We start from the raw sequence: 14,649 nt of genomic DNA, 5'->3' as shown, positions 1-14,649 counted from the left end.
CGAACATCGTTGTCATGCGGCCTGATTCGTTGCGGTAGAGTTTTCGCCTCCCGAAAATGCATGCGGAGGTACACTGAGCCCATAATATACAACACCGGGCGTCCTATCCTGTGCCGGCAGTACTTTTGACAGATCTCTGTCAAATGTTTTCTCAGTAACATTCAAAAAGCTTGCTGAAGCACGTTTCTTCGGGCACAGAAACTTCCCTCTCACCCACCTAAATTATCGTACAACTCTTCGAACATCTCCCGGCGATGGGCAGCACTCAGCGAACCAAATGGCTGGTCACGGCCGCTCGGATGAAGAAGTTTCATCGAGTGGCCGTGAGCTGGTGATGGCAAATGGGGTTCTGTACCAGGTGTTCATGTTCTTGTTATGCCCTTAATTTTGTTTTTCTGTCATTTTTAGATGCAGAGCATCTGATTCACTCGCCTTGTCCCTCCGGCGTCGTCGTCGTTGTCGTCGGCGTTGTCCACCCCTCCCCCATTCTCCTCGCCGCGCCAGCTGCGCTCTCCGCCGCTCACCCCCTCTCCTCTCCGATAGCCAACACACTCTCGCGAGGAACATTGGATTGGATTCGATTGGATTGGCTTGGCTTGGCTTGGCTTGGATTGGATTAAAGTGGATTGTGTTGGATCGTGTTGCGTCATAGCCTCGGCACGTTGCGTCATAGCCGCGGCAGACGCGCTGGGGCCGGCGCATGTGCAGTACTCTCTCTTCCGCGGTTTCCTCTCCTTAGGGCGCGCTGCGCATATAACCGGTGTGCCGTTCTCCGGCGAAGCAACATCCACGCTTGGCTCAAACACCTAGAGTCCACGCCGCTTTACAAGTACGCCAACGTCGTCATCGACTGGGACCGGCTTACGCAGTCCCCTCAACGTTATGCGCGCTATAAAACGCGGTCCCTTCGCCGCTCCGCCTATGCGTCGCATCTACACAGGGGTTCCCGCTAGGGGAGGTGGGAGTTTTTATTCATGCTCTACCTTTTAAAGGTGCACCCACCGAAGCAAAATGTTAGGTCATCAGCTTCTAAAGCTACTTAGAACTACGTGGTACCACACCCAAATACCATGATAAGACAAAAAAAAAAAACACGAGCTCAATCCTACCTGCTTTATTGGTGCGCGGAACACAGGAAACATGAGACGCATTTTTTCACACTTGAAATCGGAATGAAATAGAGAGACGTAGATTTATCTGATTAACAGCTAAGCAAATACAGTAATCCATTTCTTGCGTAATTTGTTAGGCAAGCTATTCGTCCCTTGATTTTCTAATTTTATTACAGGGGGCGAATAGGATACGCCCCTTCCGTATCTCTCCATCCTCGTGAAAATTCCATGCACACCGTCGCTGGGCAATACATGGAAGTCAACTTCTAAACGTGAGCCATCAACACCCGATTTTAGATCCTTCGCGATTAGAAATATTTGGTTGGTTAGTGCAAGGGAGGGAATCCATTACGGCGCAACTGTCTCACCCAGTGTTGGACGACTGAACGGCCCCCACTCCCTTCCACACACAGAAAGTCTGTCCAGTTATCTCTTCAACACCAGCCTTAGTTTCATGTTTTCCCGCTTATTTTCATCTCATTTTAATTCTTCGTCCCGCAGCCACCCCCCTTTCCCAAGTTTCAACCCCAGATTTTCTTTTCAAGTCATTCTCTCTGAAGATTTTCTCTGAAAATATGACAAGGGGACCGGAGTGCACGGTCTCCGACGCGTCACCGAAAAAACGCAAGAAAAAGCTAAACATTCAGCATAAGCTCACACAACCTTTTTGTGCAACAAAAAGCCACGCAGAAAGCCGCCAAAAACACGTGACCACAGTCTCGTTGGCCCCAATGTCGCCCCCTGCAGGAACAACCTTGCTTGCTACACCCTTTCGCCCGTCGCGGTCATATCGAAGCCCCCCCTCCAGGAATCGTTCGTTCTTCGCCTCCGGCAGCCCTTCACCCAATGAACTCCTGACGCCGCGCCCATCGCCGACACCCGGGGGATTCTTCGATGTCGGAATCGTCTTCGCCTTTTTCCATTATACCAGGAGGCAAATTTGGATAGGCTTATGTTGGCGTAAATTATTTAGCAGTTTTCGCGTTTTCGACATCGACTTTACACATTGGAGAGGAACAAGCCCCCCCTCACCAAGGGGGCTGGTGCCCGGGGCCCAGGGCCCCGGCCCCGCTTTAGCGACGCCACTGTATAGGGGTAGAGGGGTCTTGTTTCGTCGTTTCTTGTGGCATTTCGACGTAATGTGCGTCGGGTGTGCGTTATGGCCGCAGTATTTGCACAGAAAATTTCTGAATGGAAGTTACTATGGGCCACCGGGTTCGGATATCTGTTTTAAGTTGTCTTCGTGCCTTAATTGGCCTGTTTAGCGGTTGGTGTGTGGTGGGCAGCTGGGAATTCGCACCTGCTAAGTTTGTAGTACATAGTTTTTTTATCTTTTTGTACGGGTTGAAGGTGTCGAACTTCCCCGAGCACTCTGGGCTTTCGCCTTAAAAACATGTCTCAACGATTCCAGGAACCGGAGTTCACACTGTAGGCAAACAAAATGATCATAACAAAAGCAATACCCCATACGACCAATGTGCCCACAGACAAAAAGCTATTGAGAGCCACAGGTGCCAAGTGGCGTTTTAAAAGTGTGCGCGAATGCGAACTAAAGAGAAATTTTGTTTACATGCACGTTGTGCGTAGTCTAAAAATTCTAAAAAAATGTTTGCGCGTCGCAGGTGTTCTGGATTGAAGTAAAATGGAGAGACGAGCTAGTTGGTTCGCAATTTCCATGAGTGAAACTTAAGCGCAAAAGATTTTCACAGGGACGAGAAAGGGAACGACACAGGCGCTTACTATCAACTGAAAGTTTTAATGAAAACGAATACACATTTATACCACCCCCAGACCGAACAACCCAGCACGTGTGCCCTTCGCGCATGCGTACGGCCGTACAAGAGAACCGCCCCATTCCCTTATCGTTTCTCTTCTCTTTTCCCTCATCCTCTACCCCCTCTCCTTGAGAAGTTGCACTTCTTTATCTAAAATACTCAGCGACGGGTGACTTATACAATCGGGACCCTTAATCCGGATATGGAAGGCTTCTGCAAGTTCCCTGGTGGCACGGTCTCTGTGCTTAAAAACTACTACCGTGTCCGTGAAGTGTGGCTGACAACGTGGCTGATATCCGCATTTAGAACAATGCTGCGCCAGGTGGGTGTAGGGCTTTCCTTTCAAAGAGGAATGATGCTCCCTCAGGCGTACATTTAGACAGCGGCCGCTCTGGCCGACGTACACCCGGCCACAGGACATGGGAATGCAGTACACAACATTAGTCATGCAACGAACAAATTGGAGCCCGTGTTTTATCAAACAACCCCGTGGGGGGGAATCGCCCCGAGAATCGAGCCTGTTGCTCACCATGGCGCATAAACTGCCCAGCTTGTTCCTGGCCGAGAACACCACCTTGAAGCCAAATCTGTCAGCTGTCTTCTTGAGGCGATGCGACAGCGCATGTACATAGGGAATGACTGCCACTTTTTTGCTCTGTTCGGTATCTGTTATGTGATGCGCGAACCCTTTCAACTGTTTCACAAGACGCTGACAGATTGCCTGGAGGACGGAGAGGGGAAACCCTGCGTTCTCCAGCCGAACTACTTGTGCATTAAAGCTTTGTTGCGCCAAATGATGACAGGACTTGCTGACTGCGGATTTGAGACACGGGTGGGATATCCCGTTCTTAACCAGCTTGGAATGAAAAGAGGCGAAGTTCAAGAGTGGCTTATTAGAACGGGGCGCGTACATCCAGCATGTATGGTGCCGTGAGAAACGAAGCACGAGGTCAAGAAATTTCAGGGTGCCTTCAACTGGAATCTCGGTCGTGAACTTCAAACCTTTACCATTCGCATTGAAGGCATCAAGAACAGCACACTGGAAGGACTCCAAAGGGAACGACGCGCCTGTGTCGTTCCCTTTCTCGTCCCTGTGAAAATCTTTTGCGCTTAAGTTTCACTCATGGAAAGTTCTGGATTGAATCGAGTGAACTTTAATTATTGCAGGGAGGGGTAAATGGTGGCTACATGTGGAAGCTTGCTACAGCGGTAGTCCAAGTGTATACTCCCCCAAGCTGAGGGGGGTATCCTGACCTTTGTACGGAGGAACATCTCTGGAGTGTTGGCTGCGGAGGAGCTAAAGCCCTCCGCAGCCAACGTTTCACTTCCTGCAGAAAGAGGTACGTTTCACGTCCCTGCAGAAATTGCCCCCGAATTCAGATTTCTGTTGGGCGTCATCGTAGGGGTCACTCGTACGGCAACGGCCATCTTAACATAGTTTCTGAAGAATGTCCTCTGTCAGTGCGACTCCAGTCTGAGCCTTGTGAATGAGGACTTTAGAACAATGAGTAAGATATTTTTAGGCCGGGAGTTGCTGTTTTTCTGAGCAGCAATTTCCGTTGATTCTGAAGCCTTTTCGCATTTGATACATTCCTCCAAGTCTGTGTCGTGACTCGTGAATGACGATAACATACGACATTTTGGCCTCGCGCCAAAACGTGTACAAGCAGGGGTTCTTCGAGAATTTCGATAGTGGGATGGTGTCGAAATCTTCCTGGGGGGTGTTTGGGAAGGAGGGTGTGTATAAATCCCTGGGCGGGGTGCTCAGGGTTGTGGAATTTTTTGGGGGGGTGTCGAAACCCTTCTCGGGGGTGGAGGGGGGGGGGGTCCGGATGTCCTGAACCCCCCCCCCCCCCCACACACACAATTTGGGAATTTGTACCCCCTAGAAGATGACCCCTCAGGTCATAGAAAAAGTCCAGTTGAATATTTTTTCTATTTCTTGTATTTGTGGTTTGAAATATTTCAGTGAATAGAAAAGACTACTATCCTCATCCTCCTTTTTATCATCATCATCCATGGGTAGAAGCTGACTCCCCCCTCAGGAAAAACCTGGATCCGCCCCTGGGTGTATAAGTCCCTGCACGTGGGCCAATTCGTTTCCGATGCTGGCCGCGTGTCCCGGCACTCATGGTAGGTGTGAAGTACAGAGTAGTTTCTTTAGGTAAGGTCACAACGTACAGCACTCATGTTTGATTAGCTTTGCCAAGGAGCCAACAGTGCGCGCCTCCCGGCCATAGCTGCGTGCGCCGAGGGTGGCGAGCTAAATGGCGCTCAGCTCCATTTGTGAAGGGGTCGGCTTGTGACAGTACGAAATGCGCCGCCGTTTCTCAAGCACTTCTGGTGCGCACCAGTTCGGGTACTGACGCTCCATCCCTAAAAAAAAAAAGTCAAAAATTGCGCCACTATGCAGATGATGATGATGGTAAAAACTGATGGCTACACATTTGAATTGGGGTAACAAAATATGCCATCTTGCATATTTAATTTACTTATCTGCAACTGCTTACTTTTCTATATCCCGGCTTACATTTGTTTTAAGTATTAGTCTACTTTACCTGCCTGATTGCTTGTAGGAAAAGCTTGAAAAGCCAACTCAAGAGCAGGTCGAGTCAAGCATGGTTAAGCCGTCATTGAAACATGGCGGAATCGCACCGTTTTTCTCGTGGTTTTTCTGATCAAAAAGTCTGTGTCTTTCCTGTGCGCGTTCTTTGATGCTGCCAAGCGCTTGCCGATGTGATGCCGTGATGGCGACGTAGTTTCAGTTGGTGAGGTGTGGTGATGTGAACTACAGCGCTGTGCTTTGTGGGCAGCGAAGTTATCGGCTGCCCACAGCCTGCTCCCATGGCAACGCTGCAGCCGATGCTGTCAAACGGCACCGGTCTACGTGTGCGAGATTCGTCTTGCCGTTACACTTCGCACCGAGTCGACATCCCGCCTGAGAGTAGAGCTCCGTGTTTGTGGCGAAACGCCCTGGATTTACACGAGAGCGCGGACCCGGTCACCGCAATCGGTCGAGTGTTGACCGGGGCTTCATTTAACAGCATGCTCATAGACGGGAAACTTCTCGTGCTACGAAAATGTGCGGTTTGTTGCATGTTGGGCGTCCGAGCACGAAAAAATAGTGTAAGAAAATCACGATCTGGCGATTCGAAAAAGCAAGCAAAGCTAGCGCCGCTTCCCCGGTCTTGGCTGTCAGTGACGCACGCCGCGTATTTGTGAACTTCGCTCGCACGCAGCATGTGCCGATAGGCGTGAAGGTGATGTTCACAACCGGTTAGCACAGCAGCAAACTGTCATGCTATTGTGGCTACGCGCGCTACAGACTTAGCATTTAGATAGAGGAGCAGTGCGCACAGAATTGCTGTGATTCTCTCCTGGATGTAAACTGAACGTTCTAAACCCGTCGATGGGATATATCAAAGCGATATCATTAGGCGAAAGAATAATCGGGCGGTCCCGTGTGCGCAGAAAACTGCTCCCCCATGCGCATACCCGAAATGACCAGGTTGGAGGGGAGTTAGAAGAAAGGGGAGAGAGATTGGCTGGGTTTGTAGATTACGTGGCAACGCTGTCGCATCCACCGACACTGTTGAGTGTTGTGTGTTGCTCGTGGCAGAATGGGCGTGTGGCAAGCTACTGCACGAAAGCACAGCTCAAGTGGCTGGAGCAGCGTCAATGTGGCCGTGGCTAACACGCCACACGTTACAGCTCGGGCGCATGCTTTATTAAGATGGCATAAAAAAAAAGGAAAAAAATCGAGGGCACCCAAGCACGTTGGGAATGTGAAGTTGTTTATGTCCCATTGGATTCTGTCGAGGGCTCTTTTAAGTGGGTATGGTGGTGTTGCATAATTGGGAATTGGCGAATCGGCCGTGAGCCTAGGCTGTTGTTTTCACTGGTGAATCCTCAATCCCACTGAGTTGTCTCGTAGAATTTAGAAGGAGGAGCAGGGATGAACGTCTCTATTGGCGGAATTGGAATGGCAGGTTATTGGTTATGTAGACTGCACTGCAAATGAGGATCGGCGAATTGGCCGTGAACTTCTGATGACAGCTGTCATCATCATTGGCGAACCCCCTTAAGTGGGTACGTAAGAATTTTGGCTGGGCATCTTCGATGTTGCAATGACGCGGGGGTTGTTGATACTGCCGCGACCTTTTGACAGCAGCTGTTACCGTGCTGCTGGCCAATCCACACAAGTGGGTATGGTGCTCTGCCTGTGTTCAGCCTTAACGTAAGGTGATCTGAATGTGTTGCGTACCAAAGTGCCACAGAACATCACCCTCACCGTACATCCCTGGGCCATGGGCCCTTAGCTGGGTCAGGGATGCATGCTTGACTCGCACTCCGGAGACACCGGGTTTGATTCCCATCCAGTCACAAATTTTCTCAATTTTCTTTCCAGCTCTGTCAAGTTGCCTTTGTTCTCTTTGTGCCGCCAGTTATTGTAGGAGCCATTTTGCTGCTGTAGTTTTTTGATAGAAGCTTGTCTGCCCAATGGGCCATTTAATGCATCCACATGAAAAAATTTGCAGTGATGTTTCACTTTCTGTATGCGGGTTATGTGCAGGCCTTCAGCACCCCTAGCCCGCACCTTTTGCCAGCCTTGGTCAGCTCGTGTCCGGCGCTTGCTGCAGTGAGCTCCTGACCAGCGATGTGGCTGTATCAGTGCTGGCTGTATACATGGTCTTGAATCTGCGGTCTTCAGTAACTCGCATAAGCTTCTCATGGAAAGGTGTGCCCACTTCAAGCGTTGTGTGTAGCACCTCTTCTGCAAATTCGCATCCCCTCCCCCTCTGGGCACCCTCCTCCTTTGGTGCTGTCCCAGCTCAGTGGGCCTCCAACATAGTCTTGCCAATTTCTCGCAGGGCCTTAGACTTGCATGTGACAAGTGAGGCTCATAATACTTTCATTCACATGCAAATGTTTTGCTTCCCATGACTTGTTTGTGATCACTGTAGAAATTAGCTATAACTCTTGTTGTGGTGCATACGTGGTGTTCATTATTGCCTCTACTACATCGATCACTGCTGATGCAGACGCGAAGGAAGTGGTTTCACACGACAAGTAATTGGTGGGCTAATGCAGCTGCATTGTTGTTTACTTTGCATCTCAGCCTTCTTCATGGCTGCTCCACAACAGGTGTATAATAGCTCACAATCGCCACTTGACGCCTGCTTCTTCCTTGCTGGTGGATTGGAGTTGGATGTCAGATGGGAGATGTGCATGGTGCTGACAAGTATTGTTAGTTCACAAGATGGCAAACTTATGGGCTATATATTAACCACTGGATTTTTTCTTCCTTGTCTAGTCCTTCTAAGAGCTCCCTTGAAACTGGGCTCTTCCTTTCTGGTGAAGTGGGGTTGGATGTCATACTTGAAATGTCTGTGTTGGTATGCTATGTGTTGATCACAAAGCTCTGTTGTAATCTCTGCCCTTTATACCCCACCCTACTTGTTGGGGTAGACTCTGATATCATGTTTTAGATAATTTTTAGGCCTCGTTATAACTGACTGTAGTTAAAAAACGTGGCTCAGGGGCCGAGAAGAGGCGTACAGTCATGACAGTGGTGTATAAAAATTTCACTCATCTCTTTGAATGAGTTGAGACTTGTGTGAGTTTTCCATTTGGTTACAAAAGGCCATGTCAATTTGCACGGGGACTACTAGAATGGTGAGTTAATGTGTATGAGTGAATGAGCGGCCCAGACGAGCCAATATCACCCGAATTTAGTGTTCTGTGCCTCGGCTGGCTTAATCATTTCTTGTTCCTGTGGCAGGTCGATTTGGCAGTGGGAGTGTTTAATTGAACAAAGGTGATTTTAGCTAAGCCATTGCTCTAAGCCTGCTATGCTAGGTGTGAAACAACAAAAATGGAGGTTAAATGGTGCACACACACACAGTCGTGCCAATTTTTCCTGTAGAATTTCGTTTAGTCCAGTGCTGCACAATCACAGTTCAGCTTAGCTCCTGGGGCCTCTGCTGGGCGGCACGGCAGAGGACCCAAAAAGGTCCCTTAGTTTAAGTGTGCTGCCACTGAGTCATTGCAGAGATATAGTAACTGCCTGCCTAGGCACCATGAACGTGTTTGGTTCAAAAGCATTCAGCTTTTCTCATATTCTGTTGCCATGTCTGGGGAAGGGGCACGTAACTCTATGAAACATAAAAAGTGGGCGATCCTGACTAGAAGCTTGCTTAGAGGGGGGGCTGGACTGCTAGAGTTTAAGCAGTGGCTCGCCATTCACTTTTTCATTGAGCTTACCAAAAATTCAAACCTTATTATATGTTCAATTTGGTCAGGGAAAAAAACCCACTTTCTGTGCTTAGTAAATGGCCAATTGACGCAGAAGCTGTCCTCTCTCTTTCTGTAGGTTCATCTGAGACAGGGTGCAGCGTAACCTGCCACAAGTTGTCAGATGCGCCTTTAAACTGCTTCAAAGCAGGAATTGGAACTTTTTAGAGATCTTGGCTGATGCACTTAGCCAATATTTGTATTCCAATGTGGGCTAGCGAACAACCTCAGCCTTTGAATCAGCATTAATTGTTGAATACTTGACACAGTTGTTTTGTGGATTGAGCATTTTGCCAGTCCATCAAAAGCACACATTTACTTGAATATGGGGAAAGAGCTATTAACAGCACCACCTGGCAATAACGACACTTATCAATGACAATTATTTTGTCTTTTGAACAAGAAGCCATTTTATTTCCCAGAGTATTTGTGAAACAAGAAGTACTATACAGGGAAGCTGTTGTACATTTCTTGGACCTTGGCCAGGTTGTGAAAAAATTGTGTTGCTGAGGTTTTTATGTTTTTCTCTTTTTTTTTTTTCAGACACCGTACCCAACACTCAAGATCAGCATCATCATAAGTTCGTAGAAATCAGCCTAATGGATTTAGTTCTGAATACTGTTTATTCTTCTCTGTCATTTTATGTGCTTCTGAAGTCGTCGTCTTTTTTTTTTTTTTGGGGAGCTACATATATTTAAAAAAAAAACTGTCTCTTGTATGGAGAGAATTTAAAGCTCCACACTTTGGTCTTGAGAACCATTGTACATGTTTCATTGCATAATGAAAGCTGTCTATTCTTGAAATATTCATTTTTGTTTTAAAGATGATAGCTTTTCTTGGGCTACTCAAACGTGAAAATATTGGCCTGTCTGTCTGTCTGTCTGTCTGTCTGCCTGTTTCTTGATACAGCTGCCTAGCCAAAGTTGGAAGAATTCTTGAGTGAGACATTTATATAGGCAATACATTTTCAGTCTAATAAATCTAGAAATGTGCTCCATATTTGTCAGCATTGTTCAGCAAAAATAATTATTAATGAGTCTTATTTGAGGGAGAATGTCAATACATAAGTAGGGTTTGCAGTTTTCTTTTTAATTAAAAGCAGATGTGTGTACTAATTTATGTATACACACTGTGTAGTGCACCTGATGTTATACAGCCCGTTATGGTAGGTCTGTATTGAACAAGATATTTTTTTCATTTGATCGGTGATGAGCTTACTCTTATCGTTCCGTTTAAGATGGTTTTGAGTAAAAAAGATGCACCTAAGTTCTTGCTCTCGTTTTCTTTGTTCACTTGAATAGTTGAGGTGATGATGTAAAGCAGAATTTCAATGGCTTGTGCCTTTTTGCAATCTTGATATTATCGGTGTGTGTTGAGGGTGGTCGTATCTGATTCATGTTTAAAGTGCAGACAGACGATACACAAGAAGAGGACAACATGAGTGCTCTCAAATCACCATCCTCATGTTGTCAAAGACAACACAAGGGTGGCTGTCTTTGACAAGTACCAGCCATCAAAATCAGCTATTTCCCCCAATTTTCTTTGTTCATTGATCTATCGTGCCCTTCTAAACCTTTACTTGTGTTAGGATCTCAAGCCCCTGATTAAAATTGCCGTTGTTACAAGGTTACTCATAAATTAAATGGCAGAGAAATCAGCTTAAATGCGTATTTAAAATGCCTGGTGGTCTCCAAAACCTTCGAACTCCTCACATTAAGATCAATAAGGTGACCAGGTGGCCACTATGCTTCCGAAGGCATACTAAGCTTGTGTCACTTATATTTATAGTATTACAACTACACCGTGCATTGAAATGCAAATGCTGTCATTATTGCCTTAAATCATAACCATGAAGTCCTGTGTAGTTGCTGGAGCTTGTTTGCTGTTACCATAAGTTGCCAACACAAGCATGCCATTCTTGTCCCAGGTGTGCATCTCGCGGTACAAGGCCAGCGCATATCTGAAATTGGAGCTCCAGTCATGTTCGCAAGCCACGACACCTCCAGCATGATTTCAAGCAACGCACATATCCCGGCAAACTTCAGTGCTGCAGTCGGCGACCGTCCAATGGGCACAACTTTTCTTGGTGCGGTCGAGAACACCGCAACTCATGAACTACACCCGGCTGAGCTTATGCAGACTCACGCAAGTGAGAGTCCATACGTCTGTGACGTGTGCTTCCGCACGTTTGCTCAGAGACAGGGCCTGCTGAGGCACACCTGCTCGCACCCTGGCGAGCGGCCCTTTCGGTGCCCAAGGTGCCCCTCCGCCTTCTCTTCCAGGAACGGTTTATTGTGGCACGCCCGCGTCCACTCGTGCGACAAGCGCTTCCAGTGCGAAATGTGTTCGGCAGCGTTCAGCGTGAAGAGGAACCTGGTGGTCCACATGCGTGTGCACACGGGCGAGAAGCCGTTCCAGTGCGCCGTCTGTTCGAGGTGTTTCTCCGTGAAAAGCAACCTTGTGGTCCACATGCGGAAGCATACTGGTGAGCGTCCATTCCCATGCGGCATCTGTTCTCGAGCGTTTCGAGAGAAGAAGGCCCTGTTGCTTCACATGCGCACTCACAGCACGGGGGCTCCTTAAAGGGAGAGAGGCAACGGACTTTTGTAGAGCGCATGCCCTCTATCTCTAATGAAAAGGCATCACTTAGAGGCCAACTGCACTGAAATTTCACCTCGACCAAATTTATTTTTAATGCGTAGTAAGTACCCCCAAATCAGCTGGGACCAGAGTGGTAGCCCCGTGAAATGCCTTGTTAATCAGTCGGAAGCATTTAAAAAATCTCCGCCGCAGACCCCGCTGTACCTGCCGGCAGATCGGGTAAACAGCCATAAGGCGCCTGTGACGCTCCAGCCGACAAGGTCTTCTTCCTCCGGCCAGCCACGCAGCTGGAGAACCGGTCGAGCTCTGCTGCGAACGCTTCACCCGTTTGCTGCCTTGCGCGCGCGTAGAGCTTGCGCGCAGACTTTCTCCCGAGCTTGTGACCGTCCGGCCGCTCGCTGGACGGCTGCAACGTCACTGCAGTGGCCGCGCTGTCCTCGGTTTCGCTTTCAAAATCGCCGATTTTTGCTGACCACTTGCGCCGTCCACACGCCGCAAGTGAGCTATAAAGCAGACTATATGGAAATAGGGTTTCATTTCATTTATTTCATTTATTGAAGCCTTAAGGGCCCGGAGGCATTACATAAGGCGGGGGCAAACAATATGTGAGGGACTCTTCATCACACAGATGGCCGAAAAAAGGAAGAAAAGACGAAGAAAGGGAACAAAAAACATCGCTCAGAAAGGAAACAAGCAAGCAGAAAAATATTCAAAATCATAGACTACAAATAAAAGAGCAATATACATAAGTAATAAGCATCAGAATGCATGGGTCACTAAAAGTTTGTTACAAACATGGTTCAACTAGCAAATCATTTTAACAAAAACCATTTAGGTGAAATGCACTGCTAGTTTCTTGCGAAAAGTCGTGCGGTCAGCGGACGAAACAATACTGTCGGGCAGGGTATTCCACAGGGTTATTGCATGAGGGAAAAAAGAATCTTTCATCGATGATGTGCGGCACTGAATGTGTACGATTGGTTTGCTATGGTTGAGGCGCGGCGAGATTCTGGGCGGGGGTTGAAGTCGAGGGTGCCTGGCTAGTGGGTGATAGTAGAACGAGTGAAGCAAGCAGAGACGCGAGATGATTCGACGTGATCGGAGACATGGAAGGTCAAGTGTGCGTTTGAGTTCAGTGATGCTAGATTTACGCGAGTAGTTTGACATGATGAAGCGAGCCGCGCGATTCTGGATGGATTCTAGTTCGTAGGTGAGATATGCTTGTGAGGGGTGCCAGATAGATGAAGCGTATTCCAATTTAGGCCGAACGTATGTCTGATATGCAAGTTTTTTAATAGCTGGTGATGCAGGTCTGAGATTGCGGCGCAAAAAGCCAAGTGTGCGTGAGGCGTGTGCGCATATTGTTTCAATGTGAGTGACCCATGATAATGACGATGTCAAGTGAACGCCTAGATACTTATATCAGTCTGTTCGAGTTATTTCATTTGAACTGATATGGTATGCGTGATTTGTGATGCTGCATTTACGAGAAAAGGACATGGATTGGCACTTATTAAGGTTAAGAGGCATGAGCCATTTTGCACACCATGCAACGATAGTGTCAATGTCTTCCTGAAGATCAGTGGAATCGCTAGGGTTATGAATGGCATTGTAGATGACGCAGTCATCCGCAAAAAGACGGAGTCTGGTTTTTGTGTTAGATGGCAGGTCGTTGACGTAGATTAAAAATAATAGGGGGGATAAGCCTGCTCCCTGGGGGACACCGGATGTAACACTAGAAATTTGCGAATCATGGGAGTTAGCAGTTGTGTATTGTACGCGTCCTTTTAAGAAATGTTCTATCCAAGTAATCAGTGTCGGGGGGATTCCAAGAGTAGTTAATTTTGCAAGCAAGTAATTGTGTGGGACACGGTCGAAGGCCTTCGAGAAGTCGAGGAAGATGGCGTCAATTTGTAGATGATCGTCCATATGTTGCAAGATATCGTCGGTGAATTCTGAGAGCTGAGTTTCGCATGATAAGAGTTTTCTAAAACCATGCTGGTGCGCATAAAAGAAGTTAATTGATTCGAGATAGTTCATTAAATTGGTTGCTATAATTGGTTTTCAAAAAGGTCGAAATTTTGAGTGCAGTTGGTCTTTAAGACACCTTGAACGAAAACGATTTCCCTCATAGGGCCCTAGAATATTTGCAAGTGGGGTTTTTAGGTCTCCTGGCATCAAGCTTGCTCCCAAGAAGAATGCGTGCAAGCATGACAGTGAGCCGTGCAGCAGCACACTTTCAACCCGTCAGGAACTTGTCCCCAGCTGAAACAGTATTGCTGAACAGTATTGATTCCTGCTCCTTTTACGTAGTCTCGCATTGAAACGGACAAAGCTGTTTGTACGTGTACGGTAGTGCCACTTTTCAGATTTCAGAAAGTTTAGGGCCGAATCAAAATTATTTCTGCCAATTTATGTGGAAATTTCTTGTGGTTGCCCCCCCACTACATGAAATGCCGGCTTTCATATGAGCTAGACGACATGCACTGCACAAATATTGGTCGTCTGTCCCTTCAAACACACTATGCTTTTGTCGATAATGTACAGCCTTGTGGTCTGCCGTGCACTTGTACTTGCACTTGTACTTCTCTCTCTGTCTTTTGTTGTGGTTCCAATGATTTCTTTTGCTAGGGAAAGAAGAAAACGCTCACGCATACCTCATGCCAATTCAGCTGAGCTTGGAAAAGTGCTTTACACATTCGTCATGCTTTTGTTTCAGTTTTGGTTCCATGCACATGTGAATGGGTGGCATGTTAGGTTGCGTATCACACTGTTTGTTACCAAAGAGTTCATGAAACTGTTATTGTGCCATGCGGCTGCGCAGTTATCTAATTTTCAAGCATTGACTTGGTCAGTGTGTAGAGCCG

The 14,649-nt window shown here is 47.4% G+C and overlaps 1 long non-coding RNA gene across 1 annotated transcript; it reads left to right on the top strand.

Annotated features, from left to right (window-relative positions):
- Window positions 1-5,537: 5,537 nt before the first annotated feature.
- On the top strand, window positions 5,538-11,207 carry LOC144158204 (uncharacterized). The gene is made up of 3 exons (XR_013319984.1): window positions 5,538-5,969; window positions 9,725-9,761; window positions 11,109-11,207. It is a non-coding gene; the product is annotated as an uncharacterized LOC144158204 (long non-coding RNA).
- Window positions 11,208-14,649: the final 3,442 nt, after the last annotated feature.

Source organism: Haemaphysalis longicornis, unplaced genomic scaffold (assembly GCF_048455015.1).
Source record: "Haemaphysalis longicornis isolate Haplotype H1 unplaced genomic scaffold, Haemaphysalis longicornis Haplotype H1 scaffold_10, whole genome shotgun sequence".
In the NCBI taxonomy this organism is placed as follows: domain Eukaryota; kingdom Metazoa; phylum Arthropoda; class Arachnida; order Ixodida; family Ixodidae; genus Haemaphysalis; species Haemaphysalis longicornis.
This window is presented reverse-complemented; position numbering and strand designations above follow the sequence as displayed.